This window comes from Peromyscus californicus, unplaced genomic scaffold (assembly GCF_007827085.1).
Source record: "Peromyscus californicus insignis strain IS unplaced genomic scaffold, ASM782708v3 Scaffold_7__1_contigs__length_154581171, whole genome shotgun sequence".
In the NCBI taxonomy this organism is placed as follows: Eukaryota; Metazoa; Chordata; class Mammalia; order Rodentia; family Cricetidae; genus Peromyscus; species Peromyscus californicus.
This window is the reverse complement of record NW_026294595.1, coordinates 142,735,642-142,756,623: the sequence shown is the minus strand read 5'-3', so window position 1 is coordinate 142,756,623 and position 20,982 is coordinate 142,735,642.

Sequence of the window (20,982 nt, the reverse complement as noted above, 5' to 3'; positions counted from 1 at the left end):
TCGAACTCACAGAGTTCCACCTGCCTCTGCCTCCCAAGTGCTGGGATTAAAGTCATGTGCCACCACCACCCAACTTGTTGTTGTTGTTGTTGAAATATGGTCTCTCTATGTATCCCTGGATGTCCTGGGTCTCACTCTGTAGACCAGGCTGGCCTCTAACTCACAGAGATCCACCTATCTCTGCCTCCCAAGTGCTGGGATTAAAGGTGTGCATCACCACACCTGGCTCCAGCTTTTTAAAAATGACTTAAAATTCTAAGCTGTTGGGCCAAAGGGGTTGGATACCATCCCACCTCCAATGGGCTGTGTTTGGCCAGGGGCTCCTCGAGACTCCCTGTGGTCAGAGTCCCTCCCCTATGAAGGAGCCTGTTATTCAAAGATAACCTGTCCCAGGCAGGGAGGTCTTGGCAGCCAGAAGCCACAGGGCAGGCCAGGCTGAGAACCTAGAGGGTTCCGGGCTTGACTGCGCTGTGGGGAGCAGGGTGCCCACTTCCTGCACACCAGGCCAGATAAGCCGAGCTGACCTTCCTGCAGAGGCCCTGACCAGCTCTCTCGGTGCTCAGACATTCCAGACAACCCAAGGGGTGGCCATCTAACAAGCAAAGCAGACTTTACAAAGAAGTGGACAGATGTTTGGCAAAGGACCATCCATCAAGGCCCACTGGAGCCAGCCTGGGAAGCCGGGTTCCCACACCCCACAATCTTAAGCTCAAGGGTGACCACAAGTGACAGGTCTTGAGGTAAAATGTACAAGTTTCGTCCAGATGACATCAGTGTGACAAGGGGAAGGCAGGTGGGGGTGGGGTCTGCAGGGGCTTGGCCTGTGGCTCAGTTGGTAGAGTGCTTTCCTAGCATCCAAGAAGCCCTGAGTTCCATCCCCAGGACAGCATAAACCGGCATGGTGACTCACACCTGTAAGCCCAGGTAGAGGGGTCAGGGGTTATCCCCACCCTGGGCTATACAGGCCTCCGTCTCAGGTGGGGGTGGAGGAAGAGGGCTGGAAGACTCTGAGAAAGGCTTGGAGAATCTGAGGCCTCTCTGCAGCCTGGAGTTTCTCTACCTCAGTTTCCCTTCTCTGTGGTGGTGTTTGGAGTGTGTGTGTGTGTGTGTGTGTGTGTGTGTGTGTGTGTGTGTGTGTGTACATAAATCTTATCTGATGTCACAGGTTTTGAGACTCAAACCACAGACATAAATAAGCTGTTCTTTGGAGGATGAGATAAGTGACCCTAGGCAGGGGTCACAGCAGGAGCAGACGTGCATGGGGCCACTTGGTTCTGCAGAAGTAAAAGGCCCAGAGTCATTCTCTGGTCCACAATCGTCAGCATCCTCTGCCTCAGCCACTGTGGTTGGTGCACGCACACCACAGAGCACATCCCCAGACGGCAGGCACCAGGCACAGGGTGGGGCAGCCATAAGCCTCACCAGCACCCCTGTCAGCACCCGTGATGCTGTGGGGAGGTGGCAGCCGGGAACCGGGAGCCAGGGAAGGACCTGGCACCTTCTCCCTCTGCTCAACCTGAAAACCCAGTTTGGTTTTCCTGAGCTTTCTGAGACTGCCAGTCAACCTCGAGTCCTCTCTGGGATGGGAGTGTCAGGAGGCAAGCGAACCCTACTTCCTGCTTCTGGTCTATCCATGACAGCCAGAGGGATTCTGTGGGAACCTGTCCGGACACGTTGTCCCTCCAGCTCAAAGCCACATCCCCAGCATGCCCTCCTCTGTCCTGCACAAGTCTTTTCCAAGCCCTTCCTGCCCCAGGGCCTTTGCACTCTCTCCCATCTTACTTCATGGCAGTTGTTTCTCCCTCTCCTTCTGATCTTTGTGTGTGTGTTCATACGGTACGTTCCTGTGTGTGTTCATACGGTACGTTCCTGTGTGTGTTCATACGGTACGTTCCTGTGTGTGTTCATACGGTACGTTCCTGTGTGTGTTCATACGGTACGTTCCTGTGTGTGTTCATACGGTACGTTCCTGTGTGTGTTCATACGGTACGTTCCTGTGTGTGTTCATACGGTACGTTCCTGTGTGTGTTCATACGGTACGTTCCTGTGTGTGTTCATACGGTACGTTCCTGTGTGTGTTCATACGGTACGTTCCTGTGTGTGTTCATACGGTACGTTCCTGTGTGTGTTCATACGGTACGTTCCTGTGTGTGTTCATACGGTACGTTCCTGTGTGTGTTCATACGGTACGTTCCTGTGTGTGTTCATACGGTATGTTCCTGTGTGTGTTCATACGGTACGTTCCTGTGTGTGTTAGTGTGGGTGTGCATGTACCATGGAATGTGTGTGATCAGGAGAAAGCTACCTCACCTTCCACCTCACCTGAGACATAGTCTCTTGTTGTTCTCAAGGCTAACAGGCAGTTCTCCTGTCTCTGTCTCCCATCTTTCTGTAGGAGTGTTAGGATTACAGGGATGCCCCACTGTGCCCAGCTCTGTATAGGTTCTTGAGATTCATTTTCGGGTCCTCAGGCTTGCTCAGTGACTACTTTTCCCTCTGAGCCATCTCCCCATCCCACAATACCTTCTAACCAGAGACCGACTCTGACTTTAAATATACGGTGGCCCCGTGCTGAGGACGGCGGCTGGCCTGGCTTTGTTTCCCCAAAGCATTTCTTCCACCACACTTTCAATATTTGTTTATTACCTTTGAGCCCGGTTCCCAGGGACTCGGGTTTCTCTGTCCCCGGGTGCTGCCTGGCACACGGTGTGAGCGTAGTCAAGTCTTGCTGTGTAGTGATGCATAGAGGCTCCGCAGGGCCGTCTGCTCAGGCTTCAGCACCAGGCTCAGGGCAATGAGAATCAAGAAGTACCTCGGACTGGGGACTTAGGACATTGACCGGCTTAGTGACAGTCACCGTAGCTTCTGAGAGACGTCACACACTGTGGGCGAGGTATAGTCTTGATGCAGTGTCCCCCGAGGGTCCTGGGTTTGGCTCATGGGTAGATGCTTAGCTAAGGTCATTACTCATGACCACAGTAGCAGGAGGGGACCTAAAGATCAGGGCACTTGATGACATCTGCTGTCTGGACCGGGCAGCCCCTTAGATGAGTGTGGGTGTCACTGGGAACACATGAGGAAGACAGAGGCTGAGGCCTTGGGGGTCAGAGTAGGAGAAAGATTTGGGGTTCCAGATGCACCCCAGGTATATCTGATTGGCAGCTGGCCTCCGCAGACCAGCTAGGGTGGGGCATGCGGGTCTGAGTGCTAACAGGGCTAAGTGGTGGCTGAGTACTGAGGAAAGGCTAAGGTAGTCTGAAACCAAAGGGTGAGAAAGATTAGTGGGGAGCAGGACTCCAGGGACCCCAATGTGTGCTGAGAGAAGCCAGGTGCAGAAGATGCCATGGCGGGCACAACAGCTTTGCACCCAGGCTCTGGGGTCCCTCCCCTGAAGAAGGGGACAGTGTCACACAGTCAATCAGCTCACTTTTTTTTTTTTTTCCAAGACAGGGTCTCTCTGTGTAGCTCTGGCTGTCCTGGAACTCACTTTGTAGACCAGCCTGGCCTCGAACTCACAGAGATCTGCCTGCTTCTGCCTCCCGAGTGCTGGGATTAAAGGTGTGCGCCACCACCGCCCGGCCAATCAGCTCACTCTTGACCTAGAGTCAGTGCACTACAACGTTCCATCTCTCCTGCTTCTGTCCCACAACAGACAGATGTACCATTGGCACACAAGTCCCAGGAGAAGGATGAGAGACCCACGGAGCAAAGCCAAGCCCGCCATATCCTCGCAGCTGCTGGCCTCAGGCTGGACAGTGGCTAGAGGGACTGAGCCCCTCAGGCCTGTCCTGGCTGCCAATCTGAGGCTGACTTCATCTGCAGGAGAGCTGGGGGCTCAGTGGAGCTTAAGGCACCACCCTACAGACAGAGATGACGGCCACACCTGGGAAGATGGAAACAGGCTGGTAGCGAGGGCAAGTGTGTGGGGGAGGTGGGTAAGCGGAGCTGTCACACAGCATGGCCTGCCTGCAACGGTCCAGCTCAGAGCTGCACCTCAAGGGAGTGTTTGAAAGATGTTGGCTCCTGGTTCAAGGAAGGGACAGACAAGGGTCAGGTCAGAAGCCCGTGAGGGAGAGTGGTGGGGCAGACAAGGAAGGTAAAGCGTCTGCAACACCTGTGTTGAGCTGCTCTCCCAGGAGCCCTAGCTCCACGCCTGTGTGGCAAGTGCAGGCCCACAGCACACTTTCCTTGTGCCTCTCGGATTTGGGGGTGGTTGCATGAGTGCTCCCGGCTGGAGGCGGCCATGACCCAGGCAGGGCCGGGAAGGCGTCCTGATGAGGAGACAGGTGTGTCGGGCCCATTGTTGCCCCTCACCTTCCCCCAACCTTCAACCAGGATGATAGCATGGCGGGAATGGCTGAAGTAGAACCTGGACCTTCCCTGATGGCAGAAACCACACAGCAGGATGGCCGAGCCAAAGCTGGGGCAGACCCAGGGGCTGGAGCATCCACTCACCTGGCGGCCCCACGTGTCTGTCCCTGGAGCTGGGGACAGTGACACCCATGTTCACAGCCAGGGTCTGAGTCCCCCACAGTGGACACCTGAGCGCTCTGGACAGAGATACCCTTTTCCTCCACGACAAAGCCATTTTCAGTCAGGTTTTTCTGTCTAGGACTTGGCAGTCTCCTAGAACAGTGGAGTTCTGCGGTGAGTCAGCTCCTAGAAACTGAATCAGCCAGGCTTGGGCTTGAGGGGCTGTGGGAAGGTTCCCCTTCTTCTGTTTTGAGAAATGTCTTAAGAGAGCCAAGCTCCTTTATTGTGGTCTGGGGCCTGGCTAAGGGGTCAGGGCAGGGTCTACTTTTGTTCCCTGTGAGGGGTTCCTTCTTAAGCATGTCTAGTTTTCTGCAAGTTTCAGGGAGGAAGAAGTGGGAACCAGGGCTGCTTGGCTCTGGGACCAGATTCTCTGTCTCCTCATTTGTAGGAGGGGGTAAGATTATTTAAAAAAAACAAAGCTTTTCAAAACTTGCGCATTAAGGTAAGCCCGCCCATTCTGCCTGAGATGTCACCTGATGTCCGAGCCGGTAGAACGAGAGGAAGAAGGTGACTGAGTGAAGGTGGGTCCGTCCAGCAGGCCTCCAGCAGGTGTCTCTAGGCTGTTTGGACGTCACTAAGACCAAGGAGAGCATTGCCAGCCTTCCAGACAGACAGAGTGATGGACGCAGGCTTAGAAAGGAGAGAGCTGGGGCTGGTGTCCTCAGAGTATTGGGGACACAGAGAAGGTTTGGGAGCTACTTCCGCTCGTCCTGCCAGGCCGCGGTACGCTGCTGGGCCAGGGTCTTCCCACAGACATCTGGGCATCATCAGAGGCAGTTTCCTCCGCTCCAGGAGCACAAACACAGGTGTGTACCCATGCATACCTTGTCGTAGTCCCTTTTTTATTACTGTGGCAGAGCCCCACCACTAAGGCAACTTATAAATTAGTTCATTACTTTAGCCCCGGGCACATTCTTAAGACAAGGGCAGGAAACAGCCACATTCTTTGCCAAAATATAATGAGAATGGTCTCCACAGGCCACATTGCTCTCAGTACTATTGTCTTCCAAGCTCCTGCTGGAAGCGAGAAGCTCTTGTTAAGCTCTGTTTACAGCATTCACCCACTTTCCTAGTCCAAAATCCCAGTCTTCCACATTCCTCCCCAAAACAACACGGTCAGGCCTGCCACAGCAACGGCCCCCTCCTGACACCAACTTCTGTTACTTCTCTATTGCCGTGAAGAGATGCCATGAGCAAAGCAACTTACAGAAGAAAGAGTTTATTTGGGACTTTATATGGTTTCAGAGGGTTAAAGAGAGCAAAGGCATGGTCGCAGGGACAGCTGAGAGCTCACATGTGGTGGTATTTTACTTGTACTGAAATGTGATTTTTTTTTTTTTTCGAGACAGGGTTTCTCTGTGTAGCTTTGCGCCTCTCCTGGAACTCACTTGGTAGCCCAGGCTGGCCTCGAACTCACAGAGATTCGCCTGGCTCTGCCTCCTGAGTGCTAGGATTAAAGGCGTGCGCCACCATCGCCTGGCTGAAATGTGATTTTAATTGTATGTTAATAAATAAAGTTGTCTGGGGGTCAGAGCTATTAGAGCCATAGCAAGTGCGTGGCGGCGGTGGCGCACGCCTTTAAGGACCTGGAGGGCGGTACATTCAGGCAGTGACAAGGCAGTCACGTGTTTGGGTTTACAACCAATGAGAAGGCAGAACAGAAAGACTATAAAGACATACACACAGGAAGTAGGTCCCCTTTTCGGAGAGCTCTCTTGGCTGAAGAGGATCCCTGAATCAGGAAGGGTGAGGCTCTTAGCTCTGACCTCTTGACTTTCTTCTCTGAATCCGCTCTGTGTTTCTTATTTAATAAGACTGTTGGTTACATCTACATTTGGCGTCCAACATGGTGGCAATAGTTTCCACCTAAAACCTGAGAAAAGATTCTAAAACGGAGCTAAAAACAGCTTCCTAATTGTCTCTCTCAAATGAGCGGCAGCTGCCGGTTTGAGCTACTGGCGGGTTTCTAGCGTGCACGCTCAACCTGCAGTATGGCGGGAATGAGGCCTCTGCAAGTGGCACATTAAGCTGCATGGTGGATTTAGACTTTGCTAGTACAAAAAAAAAAAAAAGAGGTTTCTGGGCTACACGCTGCTTGGATAAAAGCATAGACCCACGATAGCTCCCAGAGCTGGTGGTAAACGTAGCCATGTTGGGAAGCTGAGGTGGGCGGAGCCAGCAGCCACAGCTGCTGCAGCTTAAAGCAATAGATTCACAATAAGACAGATTCAGATGTAATAGTTTACAATGTGTGTAAAATAGACGTAGGCTTGAAAGAGACAAAAAAAGGTGATATATACAGTTATAGAAACAAATACATAGTTTTAAAAAATAAAGTCTTTAAAGAGACAGTAAAATTAATATAAAAAATAAGCCACGTAGAGATGACTATTACACAGAGAATCTGGATTGTGTTGTCTTTGGGATTCTTAACTGCAGAGAGATATTTGATTATAAAGGAAGCTGAGTTAAACCAGTATGTATATTTTAAAGATACTTTGACTTCAAAATTTGGATATAAGGATATGTTGCTTTGGAAAGGAGATTCTGCTTTTGTTCCCACAGAAAGCCAGAGGCTATAGATTTGTTCCAGATTAAGATACATCAGGTTTGACCAGTCAAGACCCCCTGAAAGGTGACACCAAGGCCCAGATGATCCAACATCCAGAATGGTTTCAAGGCAACTGGCTCAGACGATACAGCCTCACGGACTACTCCATGATCCTAAAATTTTCTTTGTTTCCCCACAAGATACAGCACCCCCCTCCAGCAGGAAGTAGTAAGAGAAGCTACGCCCAAATTCCCAAATATACCAAGCTGACTTTGGAGATGTGTAAAGGTCAAAACCTTCCTTTTTAAGAAAAGAAAAGTGGAAGTGCTGTGGGATGGTCTGTATGTCAAATGTGTTGCTGATTGGTCAATGAATAAATCACTGATTGGTCAGTGGCCAGGCAGGAAGTATAGGCGGGACTAACAGAGAGGAGAATTGAGAGAACAGGAAGCTGGGTGAGAGAGACACTTCCAGCCGCCATCAGGACAAGGAAGATGTAAAGTACCGGTAAGCCACAAGCCACGTGGCAAGGTATAGATTAATAGAAATGGATTAATTTAAGCTGTAAGAACAGTTAGCAAGAAGCCTGCCACGGCCATACAGTTTGAAACCAATATAAGTCTCTGTGTTTACTTGGTTGGGTCTGAATGGCTGTGGGACTGGCGGGTGTCAGAGATTTGTCCTGACTGTGGGCCAGGCAGGAAAACTCTAGCAACACTCACATCTTGATCTGAAAACAGGAGGCAGAGAGTACACAAGGAATAGTGTGAATCTTTTGAAATCTCAAAGATAGCCTCCAGTGGCATACCTCCTCTAACAAGGCCACACCTCCTAATCCTTCCCAAACAGTTCTACCGGGGGATTAAGTATTCAAACACATGAGCCTATGGGGACCATTCTCATTCAAACCACCACACCCAGGCACACCCAGGCACACTCAGACACATCCTGGGCACACCCAGGCACACTCAGACACATCCTGGGCACACCTGGGTGCACCCAGGTGTAATCAGACTTTCCTTTGGGCTACCAGCCCACAAATAATGACAGAGATTTAGTATTAATTATGAAAGCTCAGCCTTAGCTTAGGCTTGTCCTACTAGCCCTTATAACTTAAATTAACCCATTTTTAAAATTTTAAATTAATCTGTGTTCTACCTCGTGGCATTATCTCCCATTTTGTGTGTCCTATTCATTCCGCTTCTCGATGGCATCTCCTGGTGTCTCTCACATGCCTAGATTCATCTCCTAGTTTCTCTCTCTCTGCCCGGAAGTCCCACCTATACCTCCTGCCTAGCTATTGGCCATTCAGATCTTTATTAAATCAGTCACAGCAGTATATCTTCACACAATGTACAACCATCCCACAACACCCAGGCACACTCAGGCACACACACACACACACACACACACACACACACACACACACACACAGCTGCATCTCTCATCTCTGTTGTGTGTCCTGCTTTCTCAGCCAGTGTTTCATCCTGGCCGTACCAGATTGGTATAGAGACAGGCCTCAGCCTTCAGTGACTGTGAAGATTGGAAACATCACTTAGTTTAAACCATGGGGAGGGGACTGTTCTGGGGTCTCTGCCTGTGACTGGTGTGTTACTGTGTCACAGAGTTTGGGTGACAGTCCCAGTTCATTTAGATCCCTGGCCCTCCCCTACCCCAACCCCACTCCCGCTGCACGCTTTTTCTTTTGCCATCATTTAAATTTTTTTTTTTTGCCAATTTGCATTTTTCAAATATTTCTTCTGTGAACACGTTGTGTTTGTGTCATAACTGAGAGAGTGTTTGCAGGGCCAGCACTCAGGCTCTGGCCAAGTTAGATAAACAGCCTCATGCACAACACAAGCAGAATCAAAACTTCCGCCTCCGCTGCCCAGGCCTGCTTGGCCAGGCCTGCTTGGCCAGGCGGCGTCATTTCTGGAAAACTGTGGGCTGAGGCCCAGCCCCTGGCAGCAGCCATGTGTCCTGGGGCACAGGGCCAGCATCTCTGTCTGGCCAGAGGTTGGAGTTATCCCCCCACTTCTCACATGAAGAACAAAGTGTGAGTGGAGGGACGCTCTGGCCTGTCCCCAACCCTTCCTACCTCTTTGTCCCAGCATTTCTACCTCAGGACCTTTGCACATTGCTCAATATCCAATTCCTTTGCTTTCCAAGAGGCCCGGGACTAGGCTCAGCAACTGAGGTGCCTGAGTGAAGAGTGAGTAGGCTCAGGTGCCGGCTGGTCACCAAGGGATCAGAGAGCCGGCATCCCCCTGCTGCAGCCCCCTGCAATTTACCCGGACCCTGGTTCTTCTCACTGTCTGGGACGCAGGTGTGGTGACTCAGCTCAGCACCCCTGCCACAGGGTCCGTTTTTCTTCACTGCTCTCATTTCAAAATCTTTTTTTGCCACCAGATTTCCGCAAGGGTGGGTACAAGGACATGGCCTTCTCAAATATGTCAGCACCCAGCACTGGGCAGAGTCAGTGGGGTGAATGAATGAATGAATGAACAAGTGGCCAGAGGCAGAGGCAGGCTTCACTTCCTGGATTTCCCTTCTCCAAAGTCGGTCTCTGTGTCCATGAGCAAGAAAACAGGGAGCTGGGCTGCCCTTACTTATGGCACAGCCCGTCATGTGGTAGCTCTGGGTCCCTAGGACAGGACAGGCTTCCTCAGGGGGCTTTTAGGCAGGGAAGGCCCAGCCATCACCCTAGGGCCACTCGCTCTGGCCTCGGGACTTCCATGGAGCCCTCGAAGGCCCCCCTCCTTGGTCGCGTTTATTTTTAGCGTGGAGCTGGGGCCGAGCCCTCTCCTTAGGAAAAGTCCTAAGGCTGAGGGAGGCATTTTCAAACCGGGTGGGAAAGTAGGTCAGGCTGGAGCTGGCGCTGCTCCAGACGATAAGGCCGGGAAGTTTAATAACGTGAGCAGCCGATCCGTGACATAACTGGGAGGAAACGGCAATTAAGGGGCGATTGTGCAAGCCGACGAGCCTCCCTCACAGCTCATACAAGGGAGGAGGGAGAGGGAGGGGCTGCGCTTTGTGGGGGGCTGCCCACGCGGCCCGTGGAGCTTCGGCAGTGGCAATCCCTTCACTGGGGTGGCGTCCACGTCCTCTGACCCCTTCAGGACAGGGGGACCTGGAGGGACCCCGGAAGCTGAGAAGCTCCCCAGCCAGCCTGGCTTTGCTGGGGCTGCATTGAGAGCGGCCAAGAAGCCAGACTCTTGGCCGGTGGCTGGGACACAGCTGCAGGGTGACGCAAAGTTGGTTTGATTAGCAGGTGAACTGAAGAGGACACCCCTGAGCCTCCTGCTTCACCCTCCCGCACCCCAGTTACTGTGGCTCTTCAACTCCTCACTTTCGTGTCTCTGGTCTGTCCAACCACACCGTTTGCTTTATCTTCTGCACTGGTCTTGTTTCTTCCTGAATGACAAACTGGGGTTCACCACAGGACCTTTGCATTTGCTGTGCGTGGCCTTGGCTAGAATGCTCTTTCCCTAGTATACACTTGGCTCCCTAATGTCTTCAGTCTTTGCTCAAATGTCAGGTTCACATCAAAACCACGCCTGGCCAATCCTCCTGAGAACAAAGGCCTGCATGGTGTTCCCAGCTCACCTCTCTGCCATTTTCTGCAGCGTTTACCACCAGTCAACACGGTGCAAATGCCGGGGTCCCACGTGCGCCCTGTGGCACGTGAGCATCCTATCGGAGGGACTCCCAACTCTCTCATTCTGGGCTGCAGCCCCGGCACCAAGAAGGGTTGAGCATATGAGGGTGCTTAGTAAGTCCTGGTGAATGCGTGAGGGAGTGGGTGAATGCAGGAATGAATGAGTGAAAGAATAGGTTATGAATGCATGAATGAATGAGTGAAAGAATAGGTTAGTGAATGCAAGCACAAATGAATGATTGGGTGAATGTGTGAATGAGCTAAGGACTGAGTGCATGGATGAATGTGAATAAATGAATGACTGAATGAATGCACTAGTGAATGTATGAATAATGAGTGAGCAAGGGAAAAGTGAGTGAGCGAGTGAGTGAATGAGTGAATATTGCTGTTGTCATGGACTGAATGGAGCCTCTCCCGCCCCAGGACTGAGCCCTCTTAGAAGCTGATGGCAAGACTGAAGCAGGGTCACTAACCTGCTGGGGCAGCCAGGTGTCTGCATCTGTCACCTGGGCTCCCTAGGGTGTTGGCCCCTCCCACTTCCTGGGCCGTGCTGGATGGGGTGCTCCTTGGTGTCATCACGCGGCTGCCTGTCCAGGTCACGCCTATTCAGGAGTGACTGCACACACAGGCCCACAGACAGGGACACACATGCCATCCTCACACGCTCCTGCTCCCTCCCAGAGCTCCAGACCTGGACTCACATTCACACACAATTAAATAAACACACCCAGCTTCTCCCGAACACGCCCCAGCAAATATGACCTCATGCCTGAACATGTTGGCACACTCAACAATCCATATTGTGCCTTTGCCTGAATGTATACACACACACACACACACACACATGCACGCACACACGCACGCACGCACGTGCACACGCACACGCACGCACACACGCACACGCACACGATAACACGTCTCCCATGTTCCCCAGCCACACCTCCTGAGATGTCTGCCTGTCTTCTGCAGGATACTGCCCCCATAAGGGACCCTGAGCATCAGGAACAGGGCACCTCATTGGCGCCCACCCTGACCCTGGCACATCTTTAACCTGACCTCTACACTCGACCCAGCTCATCACAGCGGTGCGTGATACCCACGTCATCCTTGACTGGGCTGCCGCAGGGCATGTCTGCTGGCGCTGTCCTGGGCACCTACCCACTTCCTCCCATCGTGGGCGGCAGCCTTGCTGACATCAGCCAGCTTAGGGCCTGCCTGGCACCTCACAGAAAGGAAGGAAGCAATCTGTCTCTACCACAGGAGCCAACAGGAGAGGTGACCCAGTCCCCTCAATCACCTGGAGGGTGCATGGCCTGGGAGGCGAAGGGGTTCACGGAGCACTTTCCTTTTCGGCCATCAGGGGGACCATAGCATTTCTGAGGACTGAGAACAGAGGACCTGGCCCTGTGGTATTCTGAGCACGCCAGGAGCTGTCACTTAGTCCTCAGAACAACCATCATCCCATGTGACAGGTGAGATTGGGTCAGAGTCCCCATGGCCCCAAACTCCTGCCCTCAGCCTGCTCTCTGTGCTGGCTTGTCTCCAGGTATCTGCATGGGGGGTTCATTTGTCTTGTTTCTGTGAGCCCCAATATCCACAGCCCTCTACACTCCCACCTGTGCTGGGCTCAGGGGACGCCAGAGCAGCGCTGCATCAGCCCCACTGGACAGAAGCCTGAGGCCTGGTGACACTGGGACAGGTAGGAAGGGAGGGCAGAGCCGGCTCCACCCTGGGCCGGGGTCTGTCTACAGTGTTCCTTGGCTTGAGGTGCCAAGGCAGGAAAGACCGGACTTGACTCTGGATCTCTCAGGCACCGAGAGATCCAGAAAGGGGTCTGGGTGACAACAATTAAAAACTTTTGCTTAAAAAAATTTTTTTTAGGTCTTATTTATCTTTCTTTCTCCATCTTCTTCCTCTCTCCCCCTCACCCCCCCCCCCCCCCGAGACAGGGTTTCTTTGTGTATTCCTGGCAGTCTTGGAACTCATTCTGTAGACCAGGCTGGCCTCTAACTCAGAGATCCACCTGCCTCTGCCTCCCGAGTGCTGGGGTTAAAGGTGTGCGCCACCACTGTCCACTAGATTTTGTTTATTTTTATTTCCAATGTCTGGGTGTCTTGCTTGCATGTATGTTTGTGCATCACATGCATGTAGTGTTCAGAGGCCAGAAGAGGCACTGGATCCCCAGGAACTGGAGTTACAGATGGCTGTGAGTCATCTTGTAGGTGGTGGGACTGGAACCCAGGTCCTCTACAAGAGCAACAAGTGCTCTTAAACACTGAGCCATCTCTCTAGCCCCAAGCTTTTTGCTTTTTAGGAAAAGTGGAAAAGCAGGGCATGATGGCTCATGCCTGTAATCCCAAGTCAAGAGGATCAGGAGAATTCCGGGCTAGCCTGGGCTTCAGTGTGAGAACTGTCTAAAATAACAAAAACAAAATGGAAAAAACTAAAGCTGAACTTAATGAATAAAACAAACTATGTGGGTTTGTTCTGATGAATTCTAACTGAGAATCAAGCCGGGAAGTTCCCTAAGACGGAGTCCCCAACCAGTCCCACCACCCAGCACAGATCAGTGTGGTGTCATCGGGACCCCACAGGCCTGAGATCCTTTGACACATTCTCGGTCCCTTTGTCCCCTGCTGAGACCACATGGAACACTGTTAATGAAGCTTTGTACTCATCCCTCACCTTCCCATGACTTCTGAGCTCTGGACTATAGTGACTCCCTGGCTCACTGAGGACCTGCTGGGGACCCATAATGGCCACCATTGGGGCTATTTTTGGACTTTAAGTCAGGTACCACTATCCCCATATGGGCTGAAGAACTGTCGGCTCAGGGCAGATGAGTGAGAGACCCATAGACACAACAGCAAGGGACCCCAGGACCCCAAGGACAATGCACACACACAGGCAGGCCCCAAGGACAACGCACACACACAGGCAGGCCCCAAGGACAATGCACACACACAGGCAGGCCCCAAGGACAACGCACACACACAGGCAGGCCCCAAGGACAACGCACACACACAGGCAGGCCCCAAGGACAATGCACACACACAGGCAGGCCCCAAGGACAATGCACACACACAGGCAGGCCCCAAGGACAATGCACACACACAGGCAGGCCCCAAGGACAATGCACACACACAGGCAGGCCCCAAGGACAATGCACACACACAGGCAGGCCCCAAGGACAATGCACACACACAGGCAGGCCCCAAGGACAATGCACACACACAGGCAGGCCCCAAGGACAATGCACACACACAGGCAGGTCCTCAGCTTGGAGCAACCAAGCAAGAGCTTCAGCCTGCATGTAGTAGGCACATACTGAGTCCCTAGGACTTTCCACAGACTAACCAGTTCAGGCCTCTAATCACCCTGTACCACCTCCTTCCACAATTGGGGAAACCGAGGCACACCGGGGACTAGTCGCATCCCCAGGAGAGGCAAAGCCCAGCTTTTCCCAGTGGCACTGTAGCAGCTCCCACTGACCTCTCCCACTGCCCACTCTCGGGGCCATCTCTCCTCCACCCTGGCCTGGTGACTGCCGGCTCCAGCACCGTCAACAAGCCAAGGCCAAGAACAGGACTGTGTACTCAGCCCTCAGGTGGGGGTGGGGGTACTGCGCACAAGTGGGATGAACTGGATCAGTCACTAGCCATTCTGAGTGTCTCCTTTCTCACCTGTAGAATCACACAGGGAGGCAGCCGTCACAAGCTAGGGAGAATTTGCTGCGCTAGGCCGCACTGCTCCTGAGTCAGCTTCATGCCGCCTTCCTGCAGCCTCGGGGCCTTTGCACGCGCCAGCCCTCTGTACAGACCCTTCTCCGAGCAACCACCATCCTCCTCCATGCCGGCCAGTCTCCACCCTCGGTGATGGCGCCCAGAGGCTATTTGGAGCCCCTTTGCATTTCCAGGGTCTCCATTGCATGTTCCTCCCCCAAGTCACTTCTGTAACAACAGAGAACACAAGCAGGTGGCCTCACTATCATGCTGGTTTTCAGCTTGGTCTGCTGTCCTCCCGGAGCAAGATGGCCTCCCACGCCTCTCATGGCACACCTGGTGCCCTGTACCTAGTCAGCAAGAGCAGAATATGCACATTAAGTGTGTGATAGGGGCTGAAGAAGGGACTATGGCCATCTTAAGTCACCAGGTAAGGACATGAAAGCCAAAATCCTTCACCCCTGTGACCTAGGTGCAGGTCAGCACCCTGGGGATGGTAGGTGTCACTGTCCATCTTCAGAGCAAGACTCTCATATCCCCCCCACCCCAGAGCTGGGAGGCAGGAGGCATCGGTCAGGCAGGCTGTGGCCCCCAGCCAGCAGGAGGTGACTCACCAGCCCCATGATGACAGGTGACATCCCTCCTCTTCCCTGGGGGGTGGGGGGGAGACTTTGGCCTGGAGATAAAGGGAGCCGGCCTCCCACTTCTGGGAAGAGGACAGACAGCAGGGACAGTGGCCAGGCTACCTCTTGGGGGAGGGGGGCATGGCATGTCCGTGCTGGAAGACAGGGACAGAGAGAGGTTGCTTCCCGAGGCCAACAGCCCTGACCACAGCCTCCCTTCCTATTCAAGGCCTCTCGGCTGGGAGGTGGAGCCTTCCCTCAGAATCTACTACGTAGCTCTTCCGCAGCTGGTTGGGGTGCCTTCTGGGTACCCTTTGGCATGTGCAGACTTGGGCCAGAAGGGACAGGGGGCTAGTCAATGGGTGAGTTGAGAAAGTTGTGTTCAGGAGAGTGCTGCCTGGGCAGTGGGCTGTGTAATCGTATTCTCTCTCTCTCTCTCTCTCTCTCCCTACCTCCTTCCCTCTCTCTCCAGGGTTTCACTATGTAGCCCTGGCTAGCCTAGAACTCACTCTGTAGATCAGCCGGCCTTGAACTCACAGAGATCTGCCTGCCTCTGCCTCCTGAATCCTGTGGTAAAAGCTGGGTACCGCCATGCCCACCTCTCCACTGTATTTCCCAGTCCTTACCCGTGTGGCTGAGGAGCTAGCACACCCTGCTCTTCCACAACCCGAGTTCAACTCCCAGCACTCACTCACATTGGGCAGCTCACAGCCTCCTGTAACTCCAGCTCCAGGAGATCCGACACCCTCTTCTGGACTCCAGAGGCACCTGCATTCAGGTGGCACTCATAAACTCCAACAGGCACACATATGTATACACTTATACAAATGCAAAAATAACTAATACATTAAAAAACATGTTTGAAAAAGCCTTTAGCTGTATAGCCAGTACTTGGACACAGTTCTGTCCTGGAGGGCCAGGGACACAGGAGCATGTGTTTACCACATGGCAGGGACAGTGTTTGGCTGCAGGGAAAAAGGACCGGCCCCCAGAGGCTTGTACAAACATGTGCTCGTCACTCTCGGGTCTGAGAGGCCTGTGTATGTGTGGGGACAGGTCCCAGCTGGTGGACATGCTCAGGGCTGTCACCGATGACCCACTTGGGTCTGTCACTTTCAAACTCTCCTGGAGGGCTGCTTCCCTGCTTGGTATGCGCCTTTCTCCTGGCAGGATTGCTGAGCAAGATTAGTGTTCGGGATGAGATCTCCAGCAGGGACAGGTGGCTTCTTCAGAGCCCCACCTGGGGACTTTCGGCTTTCATCTCACTGACTGCCACCCATGGCATCCCCATGGCTAGGGGATGCCGGGAAGGTGGTAGTTTCAAAGTCAGGGTCCCGTGCTGAGAGGGAGGGGCAGTGGAGGACATACTGGTATTTGCCTGGGGCTTGTCCCACATCACCTGGTTCTGCAGCTGCCTTTTAGTCTTCACCCCGTGACAGGCGTCTGGAGCCAGGCCACATTACCAGGTTAACTCACCTCACATCACAGCAGACTGCACTGGCCTGTGCCAGCCTTTCTTCCCCTGCCCCCATCCCCGGACAGTTCCTTTTTTTTTTCCCCTGCCAAAACCTTAACTGTTAGCATCACAGTCCAGGGAGTCTCTCCCGCAGCCCCTCCACAGACTGGCATTTTCCTACAAAACGAGGGGTGCCTCTCATGGGAGCCCTAGCACCTTCCCATCCTGGAGCACACCGTTATAACCCTACTTCCTCCCTGGCTGTGCGTGGCTTTGATCTCACACGTGCCTTTTAAAATGATGCGGCCACCGTGTCCCCAAGTTATTTGTTTCCTTTTCTGGCTTCGCTGTCTTCTAATTTCAACAGAAATCCTGAAACCTCAGCTTCACCGAAGCCTAACTTTTTGTTGTTGTTGTTGTTGTTTGTTTTTCAAGACTAACTTTTATCTCATAATCACCCATCGGAGTCAAGTCTCTCACTTCGAGGGGCTGCGGGCACCCCAGGGGCCTCTCTGTGCTAGACTCTGGGAGCTGTTCCCTTCCCTCATCACAAAGGCCACAGATGTCTGTGGACAGCTGTAAGCATGTCCTGGGGGACAGAGTCACCCAGGCTAAGGAGCTCTGATTGACAGATATGGACACCCAAGCTTCCATGGTCAAGTTCAAGATCATTCCTTTTCCTGGCAGTCAAGTATTTCCCTCATTCTGAAATCTGGCCTCAAATCTAAAACCTCCACCACCCCACCCCACCCCCACCCCCCGCCCCACACCTCTTAGCATGAGCTTAGAATGGCCTCCTCATCTCTCTGAGCCTCGATTTTCCCAGCTGTGAAATGGGAATGATACTTCTGACTGGGCAGTGAGTCACGAGGTACAGCAAAGGGTGGGTGGGTGTGGCCAACATGGGGAAGGATCCTTCACTGGGACCCTGTCTCTCCTGCCCACGCTGGGCTTTGAATCCAGTGGAGGGAGAGGCAGACAAGCCCTGATGCCTCACTGCAGCACTGTGGGTGAAGAGCCTGGGGAGAAATGAGCTGGAACAAAGTTCTATGCATCCCCAGCAGAGCAGCTGAGCTGCACCAGGACACCTGGCTGGGCTGTGGCCGTTTAGGGACAGTAAAGAGATTTCCAGATGGAGACAAGAGGTGGAGTGGCAGGGCAGAGGACCCCACGGAGGGACCCAACTCAGGGCCCTCAGCAGAGCAGGGGCACCTCCCTCAGGGTCCAGGCTGTATAACCTTGGGCAGGGCAGGAAGTGCTTAGGCTGGGACCAGACAGCTGGGGGCCCTCTGAGGACTCTGCCCTGTCTCTGAGTGAGTTCCTGGGGCACCCTGTCAGGAAGGTGCTGACAGTCCTCCCAGGGGTAGGGCATTGCTGGCCAGAACAATGAACCAGGCTGCCCCTGGCCACCCACACCCCAGTGAACCTGAGTCTTAAGCGTAAGGTGCCTGAGGCACCGAGGATGTGCATGTGGGGCCTGCCCTCCGCTTCTTCCACAGCCCTTCACTAAATGAAAGTGACTCTCACTTCCCACTGACTGGGATGAGGGAGTGACGGAGGGGCCAGAGCAGCCATTTTGAACCTGTGTGGAAGCTGTGAGGTTGACAGAGAAGATGGATGGACGGAAGCTGGGTCTCCAGGAGAGGCGCAGAGCACAGCCAGGAGCAGGAACAGATAGAATATGAGGTTCTGGGGCACCCCAGGGGGACGGGCACCCCAGGGGGACGGGGCACTGAGTGCAGTGGACACGGACAGGTGAGCTGTGACAGGATGGGTAGCAATCCCTCCAGAGGCCCGGGAGAGCTACTGGACTTTGCCTTGAAGGTAAAAGGAACCATAGAGACTGTAGGCAGGAGAGTGCAGTGGTTAGTTTGTTTCTTGGAAAGATTGTTCAGACTACAGAGCAGTGCACAGACTCCCCACCCCACTCCTTCTTTCTTTCTTGTCCAAGTTGGCCTTTACTGGCAGAGTAGTCATGTTGACCCCAAACTTGTGATTCTCCTGGGATTACAGGGGTGCACCCCCATGCCTGGCTTATGGGGTGCTGAGAATCAAACCCAGGGCTTAATGTAAATGCTTAGGCAAATGCTCTACCAGCTGAGCCACATGCCCAGCTTGCATCCGTTCATTCCTTCAGTAAGATTAAAGCAACAATAACAAAACCAAACCTCCGACTCCCACTCTGAGCCGGGCAGAGTTCTCAGCGAGGCGGGCCGAGCACTCACACAGACCAGTCCAATGGCATGAGGCAGCGAGCGCAGCTGTGGCATCTAACGTGAGTCGGGGTGGGTGGGTGGGCAGAGGAGCTTCCCTGAGCAAGGAGACAGGATGGAGCGGGAAGGGGATGACACAGGCCATGGGAGGTCACCGGGCAGCAGGGAGATCACCAAGGTCCAGGCAAAGTGTCAATGGAGGTGGGGGTTCAGGCCCAGAGGGTAGGGACAGCAGGAAGGCTCCAGACCCACCTGCTGTTGACCCAGGTAAGTTATGTGACAGATGGGGTGGGTGTGATCTTCAAAGGCTGCTGAGTGTGAGGTTCTCCTGGGCTATCCACATGAGAAGCCTCAGGCTTGGATCCCGAATCTGGTGCCCTAAGGGACCCTCTGGCCTATGACAGCAATGGCGTTCCCATATGGAGTTCTCTATGGCCCGTGGTGGCTGGAGTGTGCCACATCTGTCCTTAATGCCCCCAATGGTTGCCAGGGATTGTGCCCACAACTCACCCTGCCCACGCCTTCTTTCCTAGCAGGGATCCGTTTTCTGTTAAGTTGGTGTCTGCCTGTGTGCTCAGAGAAGTGGTCCCTCTTCTCCCTCACCCCCAAGCAAGTGGCTAGAGGCATAAACCAGTTTGAGGCAGTTTCCTTCCCCGATGATGACTGGTTGGGAATTAGACCTGTGATATGACGGGAAGTCTTGGGGAGGTGGGGGGAGCGGAGCGTGGCTCAGAAAAGGAGGCACCCGTAAAGGACAGCCACCCTCATCTTCGTGGATAGTGTCTGTCACCCCTGCAGTGGTGGCAGCTGCCTTGAAGCCACGAGAGCATCCGTAACATCTTAGAATGGGACAGGAAAAATGGGAAAAGCATGAGTCCTTGGTTTTTCGTCACACCTCGGGACTGAAGGGCCCTGAGAGAGAAACTATGGCTCCTTAGTTCTTTGGAGAGAGAACAGTGGGGGCTTCTGGTCCCCGTATTTGAACCCTGTCTGTGGACCTCGAAGGTGGTGCTTTTACAAGAGATCCGTGAGCTCCAGTGCTTGGGCTTTAGGGTAAAAAGGCTGAAGCCACAGTCTCCTTTTAAAAGCCTGTTCCTTAACACGTTTTTAGGAGGAGGCCATAACCCTGCTTTTATTTTTCCCTGGAAAACTGTCATTAGGGATGGTGGGAAACCCAGAGTGGGCTGTGAAGCTTTGTGTGCAGTTAATGGCTTTGATTATATGTTCCTGGGCCCCCCCTCTTCTGAGAAAGGCCGCCATTGGTTGCACAGTATAATCAAACCGTTTCTTATGTAAACAGTCTCAGGGCACAGGGCCAGCGGGAAGGTGAAAATGAAACTCGCTTCCAGCCAGGAAAGCCATCTGCTGTGTGGCAGCAGAAGACCAGGGTTAATGACCCACGGTAGGCAGAGGCTGACAGCACCAGGCCGGAACCGAGGGTGCTGTTAGGCGGCTGCCTACCAGAGCTATTTCCCAACGTGAAATGCTCTGGGGAACTTCAGGCGGGATCTTCGAAAGCGGGGAAGGAAGGGCGGAAGTTAAATTAGTGAAGTGTGGAACTCCCAGAAAGGGCTCATATCCTTAATACACCAAGAGTTCTTGCAATACAATAAGACAAGATCAACATAAACCAACTAATTACCCGGGAAAAACTACCAAAGGCGGTGAACACAGGAAGACAAGTTTTGCTCTGACAGTTGCTGCGATGATGTTATTTTCCACCTATCAGATCTGCACATACACAGATTGGCAGGCTCAGGGCTGGGGGCCGGGAGTAGGTCTCCCATTCTATGCTGAGGGACGGCACAGGGTGGCGGGGGCGGGGGGGGGCATGACACAGAATGACCTCACACATGACAGTCAAATATCAGAAGTTCTAAGGTGTCATGGAAATGTTGGGGGCGTTTGGGGCACTCATACAGCTGTCCACAGACCCCAGGGACAAGAGCTCAAGCTATAGCTTTGTTCACGAAAGTAAAGCATCAAGATTCTGAAATACTAAATTATGGGGGTCATTAAGTAAACATAGACATCACAGATGAAAAAACAGACTGTACTAACCCAGCTGGGAGTGGCAGCAGCCATCTAATTGGGCATCGGGGAGGCTGAGACAAGATAGTCACCATGAGTTCAAGCACAGCCTGGGCTACTCAGTGAGACCCTGTCTCTAAAACAAAAACACCAAAGTCATATTGTGTTAAAATAGAAAAAAACAATAATTAAAAA